Below are 20,719 nucleotides of genomic sequence, written 5' to 3'. Positions count from 1 at the left end.
CCTGCTAAGGGGTTTCCCCATCTTCCAAATCTTCCATACCCCGACTCTGAGACTCTGCGGGACTCCGAGGTTTATAGGCTGGTGGCTCTGCTCGCCGCCCCCACTCCCTGCACGCTCGGTCATTCATTCATTCAGTCATTCTGAAGATATTTAACAAGCATCTACTTTATGCCAGGCTCTGCACTGGGCTCTAGGGAGCCGGCAAAGAAGACACTGAGGTCACCTGCCCTTGTGAAATTGACAGCCGCAGGAGTGAGTGGGTTTGCTGGAGCCATCACCTGTCCCCTTTCTTTGTCACTCTGTAATCCAAGCCAGGCAAAGCTGAGGCATCTTGTCCAAGTTCAAGTCAAAAGGCTCACGCCTGTAATCCTAGCTCTTGGGAGGCCGAGGCGGGCGGATTGCTCAAGGTCAGGAGTTCAAAACCAGCCTGAGCGAGACCCCGTCTCTACTATAAATAGAAAGAAATTAATTGGCCAACTGATATATATATAAAAAAAATTAGCCGGGCATGGTGGCGCATGCCTGTAGTCCCAGCTACCCGGGAGGCTGAGGCAGAAGGATTGCTTGAGCCCAGGAGTTTGAGGTTGCTGTGAGCTAGGCTGATGCCACGGCACTCACTCTAGCCTGGGCAACAAAGCGAGACTCTGTCTCAAAAAAAAAAAAAAAAAAAAAAAAAAAAAAGGGGTAGCTAGAGGGCCTGCAGTTCTGGTCACCAGCAATTTGCTGGGTGACCTTGCATGAGTCACTTCCATTCTCTGGGCCTGGATTGCTTCCTCTTTAAAGAAAGCAACACTGGACCAGATGACCCTGAGGCCCCTCCTCCCTGGGTGAGTCCCGGAATTGGCTCTCACAGCTGCGGTTCACTCTCTGGGTGTCGTTTCTCCCTGGGCAGATCTTTGCAGAGATCACTCTTGGCCACAGACCCTCATGGGGATTCACGGTCACCAGGCCTGGCCCTCCCTTCTCCAGGGAGGCCCTGATTTTGATGCTTTTAAAACAAGCGATCAGGAAAATAGTTTGGCCAAGCAGTTTTTCTACTGCTCCCTCATTCTCCTTCCTGAGCAATATTGAGAGATCACCGCCTGGGCTTGTGCCTATTTAGGCCTGATCTCTCAGGGGAAGAGCACGCAGATCTTAGCGTAACCAGCTTCCTAGGCGTGGTGTGTCTCTTGCATTCCCAGGAGATAAGATAATAATCATTAATTACATGGTGAATAGTTGGGGGTGATTGCTGGCTTCCAGCCCGTGCAGGAGAGCGACTCCTCTTAAGCTCCGGTTCTCATATCCAGGTGGGGAGAGACGGCTGGCGAAGTGCAGAGGCTAAGACCAGACTTTGAAGCCAAGCTGCCCGCATTCAAATCCTGCTTGAACTTGGGCAGGTTGCTTAACCTCTCTGTGCCTCAGTTTGCTCATCTGTAAATAGGGAGTGATTAGTCCCCACCTATCTTAGAGGGTGGTCGTGAGAATTAAACGAGCTATGATTTGTCAAGTGCCTGGGTCCAATAAATGCCCCATTAGGGTTTGTCAAGTAAGCCTAGGTGGGCCCGTCCACTGCAGGCCTCCAAGGCACGGCTGGGGGGTGCTAAGGAAATGGGTTCAGCGTGCTCAATGCCATCAATCGTGTGGCGTCACGGCCGGTGCTAACCGGGAGAGCTGAAAACAGCTAACCTGTACATACAGAGAACCCACTCTGAGTCAGTCATGTTCCAGAGGACTTTGTGTGCGTGTGAACCGTAGCCAAGCTGATCCTCACAACAACCCGGGAACGTGTGTAAGCACTATCATTATCACTTCCATTTCACCGATAGGGAAACTGAGGCAAAGAGAGAGCACATAGCTGGCTGTGGGCATCAGACCCTAGTGCTACTGCTGGGTAGGGAGCAGAGGAACAGGGGTCTCCAGTCTCAGCCCCGCCAGCTCTGAGCAGCTGTGTGGCTTAGGGCAAGGGATCAACTTCTCTGTTCCCTTAATTGTGGAATGGGGGAATAGCACCTACCACCCAGGGCTGCTGTGAAGATTAAATGAGATAACGTGGAGGGCATGTCTAGTGTGGTTTGGGGCATGGGATGGAGCTCAGGAACTTGGAAAAATTACAATTTAAAAAAGGGAAAAGGGAACTGAGCAGGTGTCCTAACCCCAGGACAGCCCCCGGGCAGCCAGGACCTGGGAGCCCCTTTTCAGCTCCACCGAAAGCAGTGGGGGGATGGGGGACCCACCCACTCAGAGCCCCACAGACCTGCCCCAGGGGTAAGGAGGGAGGGTGGGTGGGTCTCAGTCCTGGGAATCACCCAGCCCTGGCTGCCACCCCAGCTCCTCCTTAACAAGCAACATGTCCTTGGGCAGTCACTCCCGGCTAGAGGTTTTCTCAACTATGCAAGGGGGCGGGAACCATCACCACCGGCTTCACAGGCATGGTGAGGAGGGAATGAGAACATTTAGTTCACACTTATTAAGTCCTTGCCTGTGCCAGCCACTCTTCTGCACCTGTCACCCTTATCTAATCCCCCTAACAACCCTGCAGAGCAGGAACTGTCATTGTACCCATTTTACAGAAGCAGAAACTGAGGCCCGGCAAGGTTAAAGGAGCTGGGTGAGGTCACACAGCGTCTGATTGGTGGATGCGCAGTGTCGGCCCAGGCAGGGCTACGGAGCCCACAGCCAGTGGCTACGGTAATTTTCTCTTGGAGCTCCCTCGCCAGCTCCCTCCATTTAAAGCGGGAAAGTATGGGCTGTGTCCAGACTCATGCTCTGAGCTGAGATGTCCCCGGCACTTTGTGAAGTGACCCTAACTGGGTCTGGGATTCCCAAGTAGCCGACACCCTTCTCTGCCTCCCTCTGCCTTGTGCAGCCATCCCAGCACGCTGGCCACTCGGGGCAGGAGCCGCGGGGCCTTTCTTCCCCGCTTGGAGGTGAATGGGGTCTCCCCACGGCCAGCGCCCTTTCCCCAGGGCACCTGCTTCCTGTTGCTCCAGTTTTGTGTCTCCTCGGGCTCAGGACAGATCGCTGCCTTCACTCTGCCTGCAGCCAGGAACAGGCCACAGAAGGAAACCCTTCTGCCCCCAAGCAGCTCTCTGTCCACATTCCTGTGGCCCCAGAGGAAGGCAGCCCAGTCTGAAGCCACCCGTCAGGGCCAGTCGTCGGGAAGGACTGCGGGATCAGCTGGTCTGTCCTTCCTTGCACAAACCAGGCCACGGAGGACAGGGCTCTGCACAAACACACAGGAGCTTGGAGCAGGGGTGGGGCAGCTACCACTGAAGAGCCTTAGGTCATGCAAAGAGCTGGACTTCCATCCAATGCTCAGTCCAGTCCTGCAAGGTAGGTGTTATTGTCCCATTTTACAGATGAGGAAACAGAGGCACAGAGAGGTTATGTTGCTTACCCAAGATCACACAGAAAGCTATGGGCTGGAGCTTTCAGCCAGGGCCCTTCTTGACTACTAAGCCAATGCTCTTTGCTCACTGTCACACCATTGGTGACTATATGTTGAGGTTGGGGGCCCAGGTAGGGTCCACCTAACAAAATGGCTGGATTCCTCATGCCACTGCCACCACCCAGAAACGCTGGCAGGCAGTGGGCAGGAAGCCCTCTGGCCTTCCCCTCCCAGGGCCCATCTCTCACCCTGTCTGTTTCCAGAGAGGTTTGCAGCCATTGCAAGCTGCCAACGGTGCCTTCACTGCACCTGTCCCCTCCCTCATTTTCTCCCTCTCCTCCCTTGCTCTTCCTACTCTGGCACCACACTGGTCCCTCCCCATCCAACCACACCTGCCCCCACCATATCTCTGACCCCAGATGCTGCCGCACCCACCCACCCCCATCCCCACCTGTCAGAACCTGCCCATTTGCAGGTAGACACAGGTTCAGATCCCTCCACACTTTCTGTGAGCTGTGTGACCTTGGGCAAGTCACTCAAGCTTACTGAGCCTCAGTTTCCCCCTTTGCATATGGGGTGATAATACCAGCTTTGGAGGATCAGATGAGCTACTGTGGGCAAAACAGTCTGGTGTGCACTGCAGCAGGCCCCAGGGATGGGAGCTGCTGCATCGTGGTGGTTTTGGTGGCATGGGTGGGACAGGGGTGTGATTGCTGACAAGACAGAGGGCAGAGGAGGCCCTGGCAGAGCAGAATCAGAGGGCATGGCTTGGATGCTAGAGAGAGGCTCTAGCGATGGCCAAGACCATATCTAAGTGACACCAAACTGCAGGGCACTCCAGCCACTGGGAGGTGGCAGGAGTCCCGGAGGTAGTGCCTGGGTGCCTCTCTGGGTGTATGGGGCCCAGCCTGGGACATCAAGCCAGGCCCTGTCACCAAGCTGAGGTTAGGGGAAAGACTCAGAACGGCCCTCTGAGGGAAGCATTTGTACCCCCACTTTATAGACAAAGAAAGTGAGGCACAGACAGGGTAAGTAACCAACTTTCTCACTATCACCCAGAGATTGAGTAGCCAAACCAGAATTAGAACCCGAGCAGTCTGGCTCCAAATTCCGCCCTGCTAACCAAATGCTCTCTGCGCCAGCACACTGTAGGTTTGAGCAGAAATGTGACCGTGTCATCGTTTGCCCCGTCCTGGCCCCCAGCTGAGCCAGGATGTGGACAGGACACTCCCAAGGGAAGTGGGAGAGCCAGGCTGAGAGCCAGCCAGGCCTCCTTCACCCCCCGCAGCCAAATTCTTCCTCCCCCGGCCCCTGCCCTAGACCTACCAGACAAGAGCCCAGGCTCCAAAGACAATTTTTAACAATTAAAAATTAAGCGAGAGGAAGCCATTCAATGAAAGCAGGAGGGGGCCTGTGCCCCTGACCTTGCGCAGGCGGTCTGGCTGCGGCCCCGGCTGCCTCCGCCCTCGAGCTCCCTCACTAACAAACAGCCCTGGCGCGGGGCCCTGGGCGGCCCGTAAAGGGATCTGGAACTGAGTCAGCACCATCCGCTAGGAGTGTGCCATGGGGGCCCCAGAGCCCTGCCCAGGACGGTGGCCCTGGACACAGTGACCTTTCCTGCCGGCAGGAGCAGCCCTGCCGTGGAAGGGGAAGAGGGAGGGCTGAGTGACACCAGCCAGTCACAGACGGACGCACACTGCGCCACTCCAGTGTACAAGGCATCTCCGACAGTCAAACTCGCAGGAGCAGAGAGCAGAATGGTGGCTGCAGGAGCCCGGGAGACAGGGGACTGGGGAGTTGCTCAACAGGGACAGAGTTTCAGTTACGCAAGATGAATCGACTCTAGAGATCCGCTCCGTGTCATCGTGCCTGTAGTTAGCAATGCTGTGTCGTGCATCTCGTGTTAAAGTGCTCTCGCTTTATTAAGCAAACAAAGAAAGCGGGGGGGGGGGGGGGGGGGGGGGCACAGGAAACTTTCGAAGATGATGGATTTGTATATTGCCTTGATGGTGGTGATGGTTTCAGGTGTGTTTGCAAAGCTCCAAACTCATCAAATTGTATACATTAAGTATGTGCTGTTTTGTGGTATAGCAATTACTCCTCAATCAGTCTCTAAAAAGGGGGGACAGGGGAGACTGTTGTTAGCCACGTGTAACGGGCACCTTCTAAATGCCGCCCTCAACGCACTGTGCCTGCATTCTGTCTCGTCCGGTGGTCGCACACACACCTGTGGTGGGGACTGTTATTCTGCCCATTCAGCCTGCACCCCGGACTCTTCTGCCTCTCCCCAGGGCACAGCAGTGGCCAGTGTGGACAGGGGGTTGAACTAACACGGCTTCCCCCTCCCCCCACTGCACCCGGAGCCAACTCGTCCCATTCTCTGGCCCAGCCTGACACCTGGAGCAGCAAGGCGTGGCCAGTGTGGCCCTGTCGCCCCCAGGGCAGTGAGCCTCTTTGGGTGTGGGAGGGAGAGGAAAATCCATGACCTTGGCCTCTCCACCCCCTGCTGTGCCCCCCACCCCCACCCCAGAGGCAGCGCCTTCTGCTCCGCTCTGCTTTCCTTTTGGCCCCCTTTCCCGGCTCCTGCAGAGGATTTATGGTTTTAATAATGCAGCCTTTCTCCACCAGCCTCCCTTGCTGTTTAGTCCCCTCTAAAGATCCTTAAAATTAAAACACTAATCAGGAATTTATTTTCTCATCAAGTCTGCCCTTCAGGTTATGAGGCCTGGGTGTTTTCACAGCCCGATGGCTGGCCACAGAGAGGGCCCTCCAGGGGAGGGGACGGCAGGGAGCGGGGTGTGGGCGGCTCAGGCTCCTTCCCTCTTGGTCTCTTGGTCTCTGGGGAGAGAGCAGGGGAGGCGGAGAGGCTGCAAGGGACAGAGACAGCCAGACTTGGGTCAGAGAGAAAAGGAGAAACAGCAACATGCAGAGACAGCCTAGACAGCAGGAGAGACGGAGAGAGATGAACCTGCCGTGGGGGCGGGAAGAGAGAGACAGAAGGATGGAGGGAGACACAAGACAGAGGGACGCAGAGACAGCAGAGGGTGCAGCCAGGGAGAGAGAAGCCAGAGAGGCGCAGAGACAGGGGAGGGAAAGCAGGGGAAGGAGGCCAGGAAGGTGGGGGGTAGGGTGAGAGAGGCAGGGCAAAGCTGGCAAGTGGGGGGATGGAGGGACCTCGTCCGTCTCCTCAGTGGGGCCTGCACTCCTGCAAGTGGGCATCTTTGCGGGGGATCGTGTGGCATGTCTGTCCCCTGTCTGCCCCGCCACTTCCAGAACACAAGCTCCACAGAGCAAGGCCTCTAGGTTTCCCCCTTTCGGGTCTGCAGGAATGAAGTGGGCGGGTGGATCTGTGGCTCCAGGCTCCTTCTAGCTCTGAGACCCTGCAAGGTGCTTAGAGAAGCCCTTGGGAGGCCTTCCCGTTCCTCTCCCTTTGAGTAGTGGAAAAGCTCGCCAGATCCTGGGCCCTGGCTCCCTCCTCCTCTCACCACAGGCATCTCTGAGAAGGCACCAGCCCACAGGGCTGTCTGCAAAGCAGGTTTCTCCTGGCCCAGCATCTCTGACCCCTCCATGGGAGGGTCACCGGGAGCACTGGATGAGGAGCCTACTGCCTGCTCTTGCCTCTGTGGCTGTGTGATCCTGGGCAGGTCACTGGCCCTACCCCCTTCTGGAGGAGGAGGGGCTTGGCTGCTGTCTGCAGGTGCCTCCTGCGCAGACAGTCTGTAGTCTGCAGCCTGACCATTTCAGAAGACCCACGCTAAATAAAGAAATGGAAAAACCTGTACTTTATTCATTTATTCATTTGACAAAAAGTATCGAGAGCCTGCTAATGTGGAAGATACTAGGCCAGGCACTGAAGAATCATCCTAAAGTGCCCCGGACTTGACCTTGGTTCACAGCGAAGTCACAGCCTCTCACAGCCTCCGTTTGCTCCTCTGTAAAATGGGAGGGTATGGCGCCCATCCCGCCTCGGAGCGTTACAGTTCAGGAAAGGGCTTTGTAAACAGAAGCCAGGCATCAGAAAGGGTCACCTAGCATCAGAAGCATGCAAAAACCCCTCAAAACAACTCATTCTTGCCGCTCTCAGGTCTCCTGGGCCCTGCACCAGCATTCCGATGGGCTCAGGTGATAGGAGGGCCAGGTCAGGCCTTCATCTCATGAACACTTCAGTCCTGGAAGGCTTGAGCAATGTCTGAACTTGAGTCTCTACTCCAGCTCTTGCAAGGTCAATAACCTTGGGTATGACACTTCCCCGTGGGTGGCCCCTGTGTCATCTTCCCAAGGAGGATAAGCAGTCCGGCTCACCTGGAGTGAGAGGTGAGGCTTAAACTCAGGTCAATGGACCAGGCACATGGTAGGTGTTCAACCATGCTCAGGTCATGGTTGAAGCCGAAAGAAGGGAGTGGTGGGCAAGAGTACTGGGGTGCCACATCACCCACACAAGGACTGCCTGGGATCGTGGCACAGCCAGCTATGGAGAGGCAGGGAGCTCCAGCCTCTTTGCTAAATAAGGCCTTTCTTGGTCTGGCATTTGCATGTTCCAAGATGATTCAGCAAAACCAGGGGGCTTAGCCAAGCTGCCCCTGCTTGCTGGGAGTCCTGTTCCTGCCACAGCCCAGATTGTCTCCCGATAGGAAATCAATGTGTTCATGATCCGAGGCCACGTGCACAAAAACAGGAGAGAAGAAGTGCTCTGCTGAGCTCTGGATAGCAGTGCGCCCAGTCTGCTGATTTAACTCACCAGCACCTTCCCAACCCCAAATCCTTCCTCTCTTCAAGGTGGGGTATCTAAGGATGGTAGAGAGCCCAGGTTCATAATCAAAGGCCTTTTAATACCCCTGTCCTGGGGGCTAGAGGAGCCCTCTCGTGGGATCCCTCCCACTGGGACTCACTACCTCCCAAGTTATGCAAACCCAGAAAAGGAGTCTGGCTGTACCCTCAAGAGATTTTGAATCCTGAAATAATAGAGTCACGGTCTCTCACTTAGACTCCTATGAGAAATAATATACGGCTTATGGGAAAAGGTAGATTTTGTTGAAAGGACAAAATAGTTACACTGTAATTATGTCTCATTTATACTGTAACCACAGATCCAGAGTAGCACATGATACTATTAGAGAGTGCAATACAAGATTCATGGGCAAATCTAATCTTGTAGAAGCTAATAGAATTTATGATAATCTGATGCTTACGATCAGATGTCTTGGGAAAGTGCATCCAAACCCCTTCAGGACGTTCTACCTATCAAGGAGAATTGCCCAGGAGAAGATTTAGATTTGATTAATCATAGATTGATCACAGTTCTTAATCATTCAACAAATACATATCATTTAGCACAGATAGTGATGGATTGGGGAGGCACAAGAATTGTATACAGTTAGCACAAAAATGTGAAAAAGTTTGTGCTGGTGATATGGGATGGTTCAGCTGTCTTTAAATCTGGACCAACCCCTCCCTGGCTATTATACACGCTAACTCTGGTGGCGCTGGGCAGTGGCAGTGAGCCACTCTGTTGTTCACTGTCAGCACAGTATTCACTAAATTCCCTGAGACAGTCAACACTTTATTCTAAAATAGGCTTGTGTTAGGTGATGTTGCCCAGCTGCAGGCTAATGTAGGTGTTCTGAGCATGCTTAAGGTGGGCTAGGCTAAGCTGTGATGTTCGGTGGGTTAGGTGCAGTAAATGCACACCCAACTTATGATATTTTCAATTTCGGATGGGTTTATCAGGAAGCACCCCTTTGTTTTTGTTTTTTGGTTTTTTGCTATTTATTTTATTTTAGGAAGCACTCCTTTGTTTTTTGGTTTTTTTGGTTTTTTGCTATTTATTTTATTTTAGGAAGCACCCCTTTGTTTTTTGGGGTTTTTTTTGTTTTTTTGCTATTTATTTTATTTTAGGAAGCACCCCTTTGTAAGGCAAGGAGCATCTGTACTGTCAAACTAAGGATGATTATTTTGTCATAAAAAAGCCTTACCCATGGAGCAGGGAGGTGGCCTGTGCTATTTTGCCGGCATGGCTGACACGTAGGCATGTCCCGACACGGCACTGGCCCCTGGTCAGGGCAGGAAACATCCTGGACACTAGATGCTCTGTAACAGGGGTTGGAGGAGCTTGGGGGCAGCTTGTACCAGCTTGTCAGCATTGTCGCCGTACCTGGTTGATAGCTTGCACCTGGTCTTGGCAAGGGCACTGCTGTTGAGGTTAGTTAGGTAGAAGGTATACGCCCGTGTGACCAGCAAAATATTAATGCACCTGAGCTGAGAGTCCCCCTGGTTCTGAGATGTCCCATGCAAAGGTAGGAGCCTGCCGCAGCCTCTCCAGACCCTTTGCTGGGAGGTGGCCTTTGGCTGGGAGGAATATCCTTACTCTAATGCCACTGCTGTTGTGTCCTTTCCCTGGAATAAACTATGGATTTGTAAGCATTGCCATTTGGGTCCTGTGAGTTTACATTGGCAATTGAATCCAGCTTAACTGCTACTATTAAGGTAAAAAATGCTGTCTTCCATATTTTATAGATGAGCAATTAAAACCCAGAGAAGGGAAATGACTTACCCACAGCCACACCGCAGGTTAGTGGTAGAGGCCAGGCCCAACTCTCAGTCTGGAGCTACTAGTCTGTTTTTCCCTCCTTACCTTGCCCTTTGGAGGTGAGTGATCACTTTCCACTTTCACTCTCTCCCTACGAGAGCCAGGGAGGAGAGTCGCCTCTAGTTAGCAGACAGGGTAGCAGGAAAAGAATGGCCCCACGAGGAGGTGAGGTTGGAAACCAGAAAACAGATGGCAAAACCCAAGGCTCAGTGAGAGCAGCAGATTGGGGAGGAGGCTCATGGCTGAATCTGCGAATGGAGAGAGTATCAGGCAGGGCAGGACACGTGCGGTAACTCACAGCCCCCAGACGCCAGGCACTGAATGCGAGAAGTCTTTCTTGTGCACGTCCTAAGTCCAAGGCAGGTCAGTGGGGGAAGGAAGCGCTGCTCCCCGCGATCACCTGGGGACCCAGTCTCCTTCCATCTTATAGGTCCGCCCCCCTCTACAACCCTTCAGGCCCTCTCTGTCCAGAGGGAAGGTGGGGAATGACAGAACGTTGATGCTGCTCCAGCAGGCCTGCCCAGGAGTCGCCTCTCTTACAAACACCCTTAGTCCTCTGCGAGGCTGGGGTGGGAGGCTTGCTTGAGCTCAGGAGTTCGAGCCCAGCCTGAGCAAGAGCGAGACCCCCATCTCTACTATAAATAGAAAGAAATTAGCCAAAACAACTAAAAATAGAAAAAATTAGCCTGGCACAGTGGCTCATGCCTGTAGTCCCAGCTACCTGGGAGGCTGAGGCAGAAGAGTTGGAGGTTGCTGTGAGCTATGCTGACGCCACGGCACTCTAGCCAGGGCAACAGAGTGAGACTCTGTGTCAAAAACAAACAAACAAAACACCCTTAGTGTTCATGTCAGTGTAAGAGGGTCAGGGCAGAAGGGACTGAATTCCTTTCTTGCTCTTGGGTGGCAGAGAAGGGGCCTGAGCCAGTCCACAATGCTTCTATGTCCCCAGGAGCTCTTTGGACATCTTGACTTCAACACAGTCCCTCTTTGACATGAGCTGAGCCAGACCACAAACACTCGGCCAAGCCCAGGATGGCTCCTCAAGTCTCTGAACTCCGGAGCCCAAGCTCGTCTAGTTCTATCCTTGGAGGAGCATTTCAGTGGTCTTGCAGATCGGTTGTCACACATCATAATCTCTGAACAAAGCACAGTAGGATATGAATTGCAAGTTGTTCTTCCCAGGATGGGCTGTTCTACTTCAAAACACTTGTATTTATGGAAAAGACCCTGTTGGACGTTGATTCCAGTAGCTTAAAAGCAGCAAGAAGTGGGCATTTGTATATTACCCAAGAGAGAATCTTTGCTGGAATTTTCCACTCGGGCTGGCAGTGGGACTCAGCAGGGCAGAAGGTAAAGCAGTGTCAGGCTCAGAGTCTGGCTGGGAACGGCTCCCAGACAAGATACCCCAGAACACAGCGGCTCTGGGATGCGAGGAGCAGAGAAGTGCAAGCCTTGGGGCAAAACAGCCCTGGCTTCAACTACCATGTTTTCCCCAAAATAAGACCTACCCATAAAATAAGCCCCAGCAGGCTTTCTAAACATTTGCACAATATAAGCCCTACCCCGAAAATAAGACCTACTGATGGGCGTGGCTACGCAGCGTATCTGCAGAACCCATGCATTTCATCGCGGAGCGGTAAAGAAGATGAGCAGCCCTTCTCATCTGCCCCATCGTGACAGCTACTATCCCAGAGGTGACCGGAAAGGTGCCGGCAGCCCCATCAACAAGGTCGGCTCCCCCTTTCAGGTCCCGCCCATCCTGTGCATGCTGCAAGCTGAGGCTTTGAGGGGAAAATAACACATCGTCTGAAAATAAGCCTTAGGGTGTCTTCTTGAGGAAAAATAAATATAAGATCCTGTCTTATTTTCGGGGAAACACGGTACATATGATAATGCTCTGTGACCTTGGGCAAGTCAGCTCACCTCTCTGGGCCCTGCTTTCCCATCTGTAAAATGGGTCTAATCATAGTACCTTTCTCAGGGATGCTGTGAGATTGAATGGGATAATGCACTAAAGCACGATGCCTGGCACCCAGAAGTCATCGGTAACTCCCTTCCCCCTCCCCTCTTAAACCCTGTGTGATGTGGGGAGCCCAGAGCCTATTTAGGGAAGCCTTTAAATCATTAGAAGGAGTCTTGCAGGAACACATGACTTTCCTGGGAGCTGAGGCTGTTACCTGTCTACACGAGGGTGGGGGGAGGGTGAAGCTTCTACGCCTGGTTCTCATGACCAGATGCCAGGAAGTGAGGAGGATCTGGAAGCTCGATTTTGCAATGAGCTCTTGCACGTCTTAACCATTTTTTCACCCAGCCTGGGAGAGCCTGAGCTTGTAAAATGCACTTATTGGTCAAAATGATCTAAATCTAATCTAATTCTCCCATGGAAACGATGTAATGATGTTTCTCGCTAAAGACCTGATGCTCAACATTTTATAAAATGACCACAAACATCTTTGTTAATCACCTTTAAACGGCATACCTGTGCTTTGGGCAGTGACAAGCTTTTGGAAGTGCTTCTGAATCAATTAAACAGCTCGCCACGGTAAGCACTCACATAAAATGCCGTTTAATATGAAACAGAGTACAAAAAGGTCCTCGTCAAAGTTCTTGTTAATTTTCGCCTCATTTTCTCCTCGGTGAATAATAACACCTAACGTTTATTGGGTGCTTACAATGTGCCAGGCACTGTTCCAAGCTCTTTACAGACACTATGTCATTAAGTCCAACCCAACAACCAAAACGAAGCCTGGGGCCCAGAGAAGTGCAGGATTCTTTGTACAGTCACACAGGCAGGAAATGAGATTGAGCTTTGAACTCAGATAGTAAGATTCTAGAAGCACATCAGAAGGGTTCTTTCTCAGAAGGGCTTCTCTGGCCAGTTTTGGCTGATGATTTGAGAAGACATTTGCTGACAAAGTCTCCTACTGGTTGGCTTTGAAAAATATCAGCCAATCACATCTTTTTAGTGCCTTCCTGTTCGGTATTCTTCTTGGTTCTGCAACATGTGATCAGCCCTGCCCTAGGGACCAACAGCAGTTGAGAGTTGGTCCCTTTCCTCTAGGGGAAATGGACAAATGACCCATTCCAAACCAGGCAAAAAAGAAAGCACAAAGGAAATATACCCCATGTTTGACATGGTATAGGTGCAAAAATAATCAGTCTGGGGAAGTCTAAGAAAATCCTTCTGGGAAGGATTTTGGAAAATGAAGAGGATTTTCCAAGAAGACACAGAGAAAAATGCATCCTAGCCAGAGGCATTCGTGAAGGCACAGGGGCTGGGTGGAATGTGTGTGAGCCCCACAGGAGGCTGGTGTGCTGAAGCATGAAGCTTACGCTGTCAGGGTGGGGAAGGGTGTACCCAGCAGCTGTGCTGAGGCTTGCAGAGATTTGCAGGCCATTCTAAGAAGCTTGTACTCTCTCCTCCAGGTGAGGAATATTGTATTAGCTAGGACTCTTAAAGTTGCAAATAATAGAATCCCAATTAAAATAGTCTTGGGTCTTAAAAAGTTTTGACTCATGTATTGAAATCATCAATGTTTATGGCATTCAGGCACGGCTAGATCCAGGTGCTCAAATGAGATCATTTAAAGTCTGTCTCCCTCTGTCTCTTAACTAAGTGGTGACAAAAATGAGTTCTAGCAGCCCTGGGGTTACATCCTACCAGCTGGGCAACCCTAGGGGAAAGAAAGTGCCTTGTTCCTCATAGTTCCAACTGAAGTCCTAGGGCAGATGCTACTTAGCTCTCACTGCCTGCCAGAATGGCTTGTACTGTCCCTGAGGAGTGAACTCCAGCTGTCAAGAGACCCTGGGGTCCAGTTCTAGTCCTGACACAATGGAGTGGCTTTGGGTGAGTCTGTCCACTGTGACAGTCTCACTCTCTTCATCCGGGTTTCTTTAACACCACCTCTGGGTCTTACCTTCCTGTCTTCTTGCAGCCTGCTAGCTCTAAATGCTGTCTGGGGGGCATGATGCTACCTGCACGGGTATCCAAAACCCAGTCCCTGCAAACTCACAGCTGTCCCCAGGGGGACAAGCTTACCTAGCCACTCCTTCCCCAAGGACCTAAGAGAATGCACTTGGACACTAGTGGCACCATGCGTAGCTTGGCCCACTGTGCAAGCGGCGGCCAGCGTGGGGACCTGCAGGTGAGAGATCCCGCTCCAATGCCGGGTGATTTAATAATCACAGGAAGATGGCTTTGCCGGAAAGTACGACTGTTTAATCCTTAAATTGAATTTTATGTGGATTTTTTTTCCCCTTGAATTCTCATGGTGCTTAATTCCAGTGCTAATCTCCAGTCCTGACGCTAATTTATGACCCGGGTCACAGTTGCATTTTATCAGGCAGCAGCGAGGCCGCTCGCACACGGACGCCGTGGCCGTGGGCCGCCACTCTCCACCCTGACAGGCACGTCCCTCCTGGAGGCCGCTCTGTCCCTGCTCACCAGGACTCCTGTCCTCTCCGGCTCTAATCTTCTTGTCTGCCATTTGTCCCAGCCTCTGATGCTCATTTTCAGTATCTGGCCCCTCTCGGCACACCTGACACCCAGGGGGTGCCTGTCCTCATTTGTCACCCTTGTTCTCAGGTGGGGACGGGACAGAGGCTGTAGGTTGGAGAATGATAAGCCTCACCCAGATGCTGTATTTGGAGAGAAAAGAAAGACATCCGTCCCTCCCTGCACTGGCTGTCCCCTCCGCATGCTCACACACAATCCGTGCTAAGGACAAGACGCTGTGTCCATCTTCAAGTGCAGCCTGGTAGCACGGCCAGACCTAGGAGAACTGGGCACTCTCTTTCCTGTTTCTTATTCTCCCTTCTCTCCTCTCTCCTTCCTTTCTTTTTCTTTTTCTTTTTCTTTTTTTTTTTGAGGCAGAGTCTCGCTTTGTGTCCCAGGCTAGAGTGAGTGCCGTGGTGTCAGCCTAGCTCACAGCAACCTCAAACTCCTGGGCTCAAGCGATCCTACTGCCTCAGCCTCCCAAGTAGCTGGGACTACAGGCATGCACCACCATGCCCGGCTCATTTTTTCTATATATATATTAGTTGGCCAATTAATTTCTTTCTAATTTTATAGTAGAGACGGGGTCTGGCTCTTGCTCAGGCTGGTTTCGAACTCCTGACCTCAAGCAATCCGCCCACCTCGGCCTCCCAGAGTGCTAGGATTACAGGCGTGAGCCACCGCGCCCGGCCCCCTCCCCCTTCCTTTCTTCTTGTCCCTTTCTCGATTTTCCTACCCCTCTTCCTTGCATTTACCCAAGTAGTCATTGAGAGTCTACTTTGTGCCTCGTGCCAGGTGCTGGGGACACTGCCAGCAAGACAGACGAGATCTCTGCCCTCACTGCCATGAAGGTGCAAGCCAGGGATGTGTCACCCCTGGGGTAGTGACATACGAGCTATGACCTGAATGATAAGAAGGAGCAAGAGTGGGAAGGGATTCCAGGCAGAGGAACAGCCAGTGCAAGAGCCCTGGGGCAGGACAGGACTTGGCTTGTATGAGGAGCAGAGGGAGGCCAGTGTGGCCGAGGCAGGTGAGCAAGTGGGGAGGTGGCCTGAGCTGAGGCCAGAGGGTAGGCAGGGGCTAGATAGAGAGCAGTTCAGAGTTTACCATAAGTAAAATGAAATCAATCTTTCCTTCCTTGTCCCTTCCTTCCTTCCCTCCTTTCTTCCTTCCTACCTTCCTTCCTTCTTACCCTTTCTCCCTTCTCCCAAGTGTCATCCGTGCCCCAGTGAGGTGCCCATTCCCTGGCACCTGGGAAACTGGGAACCAGGTCTGCATGGTCAGAGCTAAGGCTGGTTCCTCCCTGGAAAGCCCAGGCAGGGCCCACACCAGCCTGGGAATCAGGGAGACCTTCCTCCCAAGAAGGGAGGCTTGAGCTTTCTCTAGAAGGTCAGGACAGAGTTCTGGGTGAGAAGGGAGGGGTGTGGAAGGCCTTGTGCAGGGACAGGGGGAACAGCAGACGCAGGGGCCTGGGGGCTGGGGCTATATGGAGAAATTCCAGTTGTTCATTCTGGTGGTAGGGGGTGGTTGGTGCCACCAAGAAAAGCTGCGTTCTGGCTTTCCCATTAGAGGATGACAAGGTGGGTGTGGAGAGAGGTGGAGAAAGGGGAAAATGTTGGAGGAGGGGCTGAAGATGGGGGTTGGGCAATGGGTGGTGCTCCCGCCGCTGAGCACCGAGGAGGGAACTGCCCCCGGAGCCTCCCACCTGGCCCTGTCACCAAGGACCCCTTGGGGCTCACTTGACTACTGAGGTGCAGAGGCCTGGGTCACTCCTGCTCTGAGCCCCTCACGCATGACATAGTGGGCGGGACCTGGAACTCCAGATTCTAACTGGGTCCTGCCATGGCCACTACTGGCTGAGTGGCCTGGGACGTGCCACTTAATCGTGCTGTGCCTCAGCTCAACCATATGAACAGATCGGGTGATCTCTCTACCTCAAAGGACTGTGGAATCTACGAGCCAATGCAGGCAAAGGGTCCAGTAAATGCGATTACCAATAGGCCAGCAGGTGACCAAGGCAAATACAGAACACAAAGCCATTCGTGCCTTGATGGATGAAGAGTGCTGAGGGAGAGGAGGGCAGCCTTAGCTGACTTGGGGGCCCGCAGTGGAGTCAGTGGCCCAGGAAGGCTTCTTGGAGGAGGTGAGGTGGTGGTGGGCCTCGAAGGCTGAGCAGGATTTTATCTGCAGGGAGCAGCAGGCTGGCCAGAGGACAAGGAACAGCAATGTGTTTGGGGAAGAGCAAGTGTCCCCACGGGATGGACCAGACAGGCTGGCAGGGAGGGTGGGGCAGAGGGACAGGAAGAGGCAGGGAAGGTAGGCTGGGGCCACACCGCACCACCCAGAATGTCATCCCAAGGAGTTGACTTTATGCTCAGACTCGGAAAAATGTTCTTTCTTCTCCAAGCTGGGAAGTGAGTGACATAATGAGATCAGATCTGAGTTTGCAAGGCTTTCCCTGGCATCTGAGTTGGGGACGGGGCAGGGGCGGGAGTGGGAGCAGTGGGAGGGGCTGGCGCTGCCTCCGGGCCACAAAAAAGGGAAACCCAGAAACCCCAGTGCGTGGGCCTTGCATGGGGAGCAAACACTTGCCTGCGGGTGGATGCCCTGGCTCTAGTCCTGGCGGTCTCACTAACTTCTTGTGTGACCTTGGGTAGGTCACTTCCCCTCTCTGGGCCTCAGTGTCCTCACCTGTAAGATGAGTGCCCTGGACCAAGTCCCTGCTGGCTGTGCAGCACCGGCTCTCAAACTCAGGCACCCCAGGGAATACGCAGGAAGTGGACATAAGGGAAGGGGACCACAGGGAGAGGTGACAGCTGTGGGTCCCCGGAAAAATACCTGCCTTCTCCAAAGAGGGGCTATTGTGTGTGTGTGTGTGTGTGTGTGTGTGTGTGTGTGTGTGTGTGTGTGTGTGTTGGGGGTGCTGACGATTCTTCAGGGTTTTTTTTAAAGGGAAGCTGGAAATCCAGTAATTTTTTTTAATAAGAAATCATCTGATTTTTAAATGTTGGTTCAGTTCTTTGAAAAAAATCACTATTTAGGTCACCCAAGACTCATCTACCCTACTCACAGCCTGCCAGTGTGAGACCGACTTGCTGTAGCCTTTCTGGAAGGAGGAGGCAGCAGGTAGAGAGGAGGGGACTCTGGGGAGGCGCGAGGATCCCCTGGAATGAGGACAGGCTGCGCCTCCTTGCACAAACCACCCCTGCCTGCTCCCAGCCCGGAGCCCCTTCCAGCTCAGGCAGGAAGCCAGAGTCTGTTTTCATTAGAAGCTGAACCACCCCGAAGGCATGTGAACCCGCTCCCCTGTCCGGGAGGCTTTTAAATGTACCTTGTAAACTTGCCTTTCAGACCTGACAAGAGGCAGCCTTGTCAGGAGAGAGGCTGGGGAGCAGAAGTCCTCGGTCCTGCCCGTATCAATCAGGCGGGGTGGCAGGAGCAGGCGGAGGGAAGAAGACGACTCAGCAGGCAGGCCGTGGTGGTGTCAAGGGCAGAGACCCGAGTTCATGGTCACTGCTCTGGCCGCTGCTGGCTTGTCACTTTGAGCAAGTCACTTAACCCTCTGAGCCTCTGCTTCCTTCCCTGAAATGTGGAGATAATAAATCTACCTTGCAGGGCTGGCTGCACAACCACCCGGAGCTGGGAACTGCCGTCATGCCCACTCCATACGAGAGCGAATCGGGGTTCTGGAACTTGCCCAGGGTCAACTCAGCTAGTGAAGTCGGGCGTGAGACTTGAACCCGGGTGGGTCCGGCCCACACCCTCCACCAGGACACTGGGAGATTAGAGGAGAAATGAGGAAGATGTTCGGCCCCTGCTGCCTTGGGGCTCGCTGGGTGGTCTTGGACAGCCCTTTCCCTCTCCGGGCTTCAAAATGGAAATGGCTGTGCGACCTTCAGGGTCCTCTAGTTCTGCATTCATTCATTCAACACACACTCAGTTGCCACCTACTCTGTCAAGGCCTGGGGTAGCAAGACAGACAGACAGACAGACAGACAGACGGGTGAGGTCCCTGAGCTCTTGGCGTTTACATTCGGGGCCTGGAGCGGGGGCGAGGGGCGAAGCGTAAAGGCAGGAGCGGAAGTCTCAGGATGCTTCCCGGCTAGTGGTATGTTTGGAAGCAAAACAGCAGGGTGGTGTGGGAGTGCTGGGAGCTGGGCAGGGCAGAGCGGGCGGCCTGGGACGCCTGTCCAGGAGGGGGCATTTCGGCCCCTGCGTGGATGGCGAAGGTGAGTCAGCCACTTACAGACCAACAGGGGAATCATTCTGGGCAGGGGAGCGGCAGGAGCGAAGGCCTCTGGGAGGGGGCGAGCTCAGTGTTTGCAAGGACCAGAGAGAATCCCATCCAGCATCCGGAGTCTGTGAAACCCTCCTGTCCTGGAGGCCAAGGGGCAGGCAGCCAAAGGGAGAGAGATGGCGCTGGCCCCGAGTCCTCCCCTAAACCTGGAGGACTGGCCCTTTAATGATCGCGGGCGGGCACTCAGCGCAATTGCAGTTTGAAGCTCCCAGCTTCGTTACCACAAGTGGAAAATTACCTTAGCATCTATTCTGTATTGCCTTTTGATCCCGATTTCATCATTCAGATGTACAGCAGTGCGTTTTCAACGGGTACAATTTAATTAGGCTCAATTTGTATAACTAAATTATTAAAGACTCATTTAGAAAGAGCTTCATGTCCAAGGTTCACTGGGCTCCACTGTTTGCTGGAAAACACATTTGGAATAGAGCCCGCTGATGACCCTGCATTCCGGAGCGTTCCCCTGCTCTGCCTCCAGCAGCCTCGGCCTGGCTTGTCGTTTAATTTCCATCTCATTTAATAGGATGTCTTTGCATATCTCTGGGTCCTGGAGCAGCTGACAAGTGTCTCCTGTAATTGCACAGAGGTTTCTTGTACGCTCCCTCAGTCGATCATCAAACATTCATGGGGAGCATCCCAGGAGCTTGGGGTGGGCGTGGAAAGGTAGCCAAGGTGCAGGCCCTGCAGGTGCACAACTTATGGCCTATAAGGGAGCAGGAAGGGAGAAAATAAGGATCCAATGTTATCCTCATTAACAGTCCTGTTGGGGGGGGGCAGTGAGGGGCTGTCATCCCACCAGCAGATGCAAGGCTCAGAGTCTCCAGGTCAGTGGTAAAATCAGAGTTTGAACTGAGGATTCTGGGCTGGTCCTGCCTCACCAAAGTCCTTCTCCTCTTGTGGGTGGGAGGAGAGGACACCAAGGTAGAGGCGGAGGCAGAGAAGGTCTGGTGGGGAGGGGTCCTGAGAAGAACAGCGGGGACAGGCTGCTTGCAGATCTGGAGACCCAGGAGCCTCCGAGTCATGAACTAGGGGTGGGGGGGATGTCAGTGGGGTTTTCCAGAGAAATGGAACCAACAGTGTACACACACAAACACACACACAAAAGAGGGAGAGAAATTTATTGTAAGGAATTGGATTACACAATTACGGAAACTGAAAAGTCCCAAGATTTGCCAATGGTGTAGTTCAAAGCCAGTAGGCTCAAGACCCAAGAAGAGCCACCGTGTTAGTTCAAGTCCAAAGGCAGGAAAAGAGGGGTGTCCCGGCTCAAAACCCTCGGGCAGCAGGAGCTCCCTCTTGCTCAGCCTTTTTGTTCTGTTCAGGTCTTTAGTGGGTTGGACAAGGCCCACCCACATTGGGGAAGACAATCTGCTTTACCCAGTCTCCCCATTCATCAAGAACCACCCCACAGACACACCTGCAATAATGTCTGACCAAATGTCTGGGCACCCTGTGGCCCAGTCAAGTTGGCGCATGAAATGCACCATCACAGAGGGGCAGAGAGAAGGAAAGATAAGAGAAAGGCATTGCTGGCTATAGACAAAATGGCGGAGCGGAGTGAAGGAAGTTCACTTCTCACTTCATCCTCAGAGCCACGCTATGAGATATGGGTCATCATCCCCATGTTAGAGATGAGGACACTGAGGCCGAGATAAGTGATCTGCCCAGGAGGGGACACGCAGCTGATGACATCATGCCATCTTGTGCTTGGGTAACATTTGCATCCATGGGGAAAAGGTGAGGCTACTGCCTGCAGGCCTATCCCCCGGTCCTAACTTCTGTTTTCTGTTGTCCCTGCTGTGCTTCCAGTGCAGATCAGAATCTGCCCGAGTGGCTGCACCACCTGTGTCTGGCTGCTGCAGGTGTTGAGGGAAGGTGACATCACTGTCGGCACCATGTTCAATGGATTCTCCCATAATCCTCTGCTGCAAAGATGCCAAGAGCTTGGAGTAGGACACAGGACACCTACTC

This window comes from Microcebus murinus, chromosome 4 (genome assembly GCF_040939455.1).
Source record: "Microcebus murinus isolate Inina chromosome 4, M.murinus_Inina_mat1.0, whole genome shotgun sequence".
NCBI lineage: Eukaryota > Metazoa > Chordata > Mammalia > Primates > Cheirogaleidae > Microcebus > Microcebus murinus.
Note: the sequence above shows the minus strand (reverse complement) of the source record.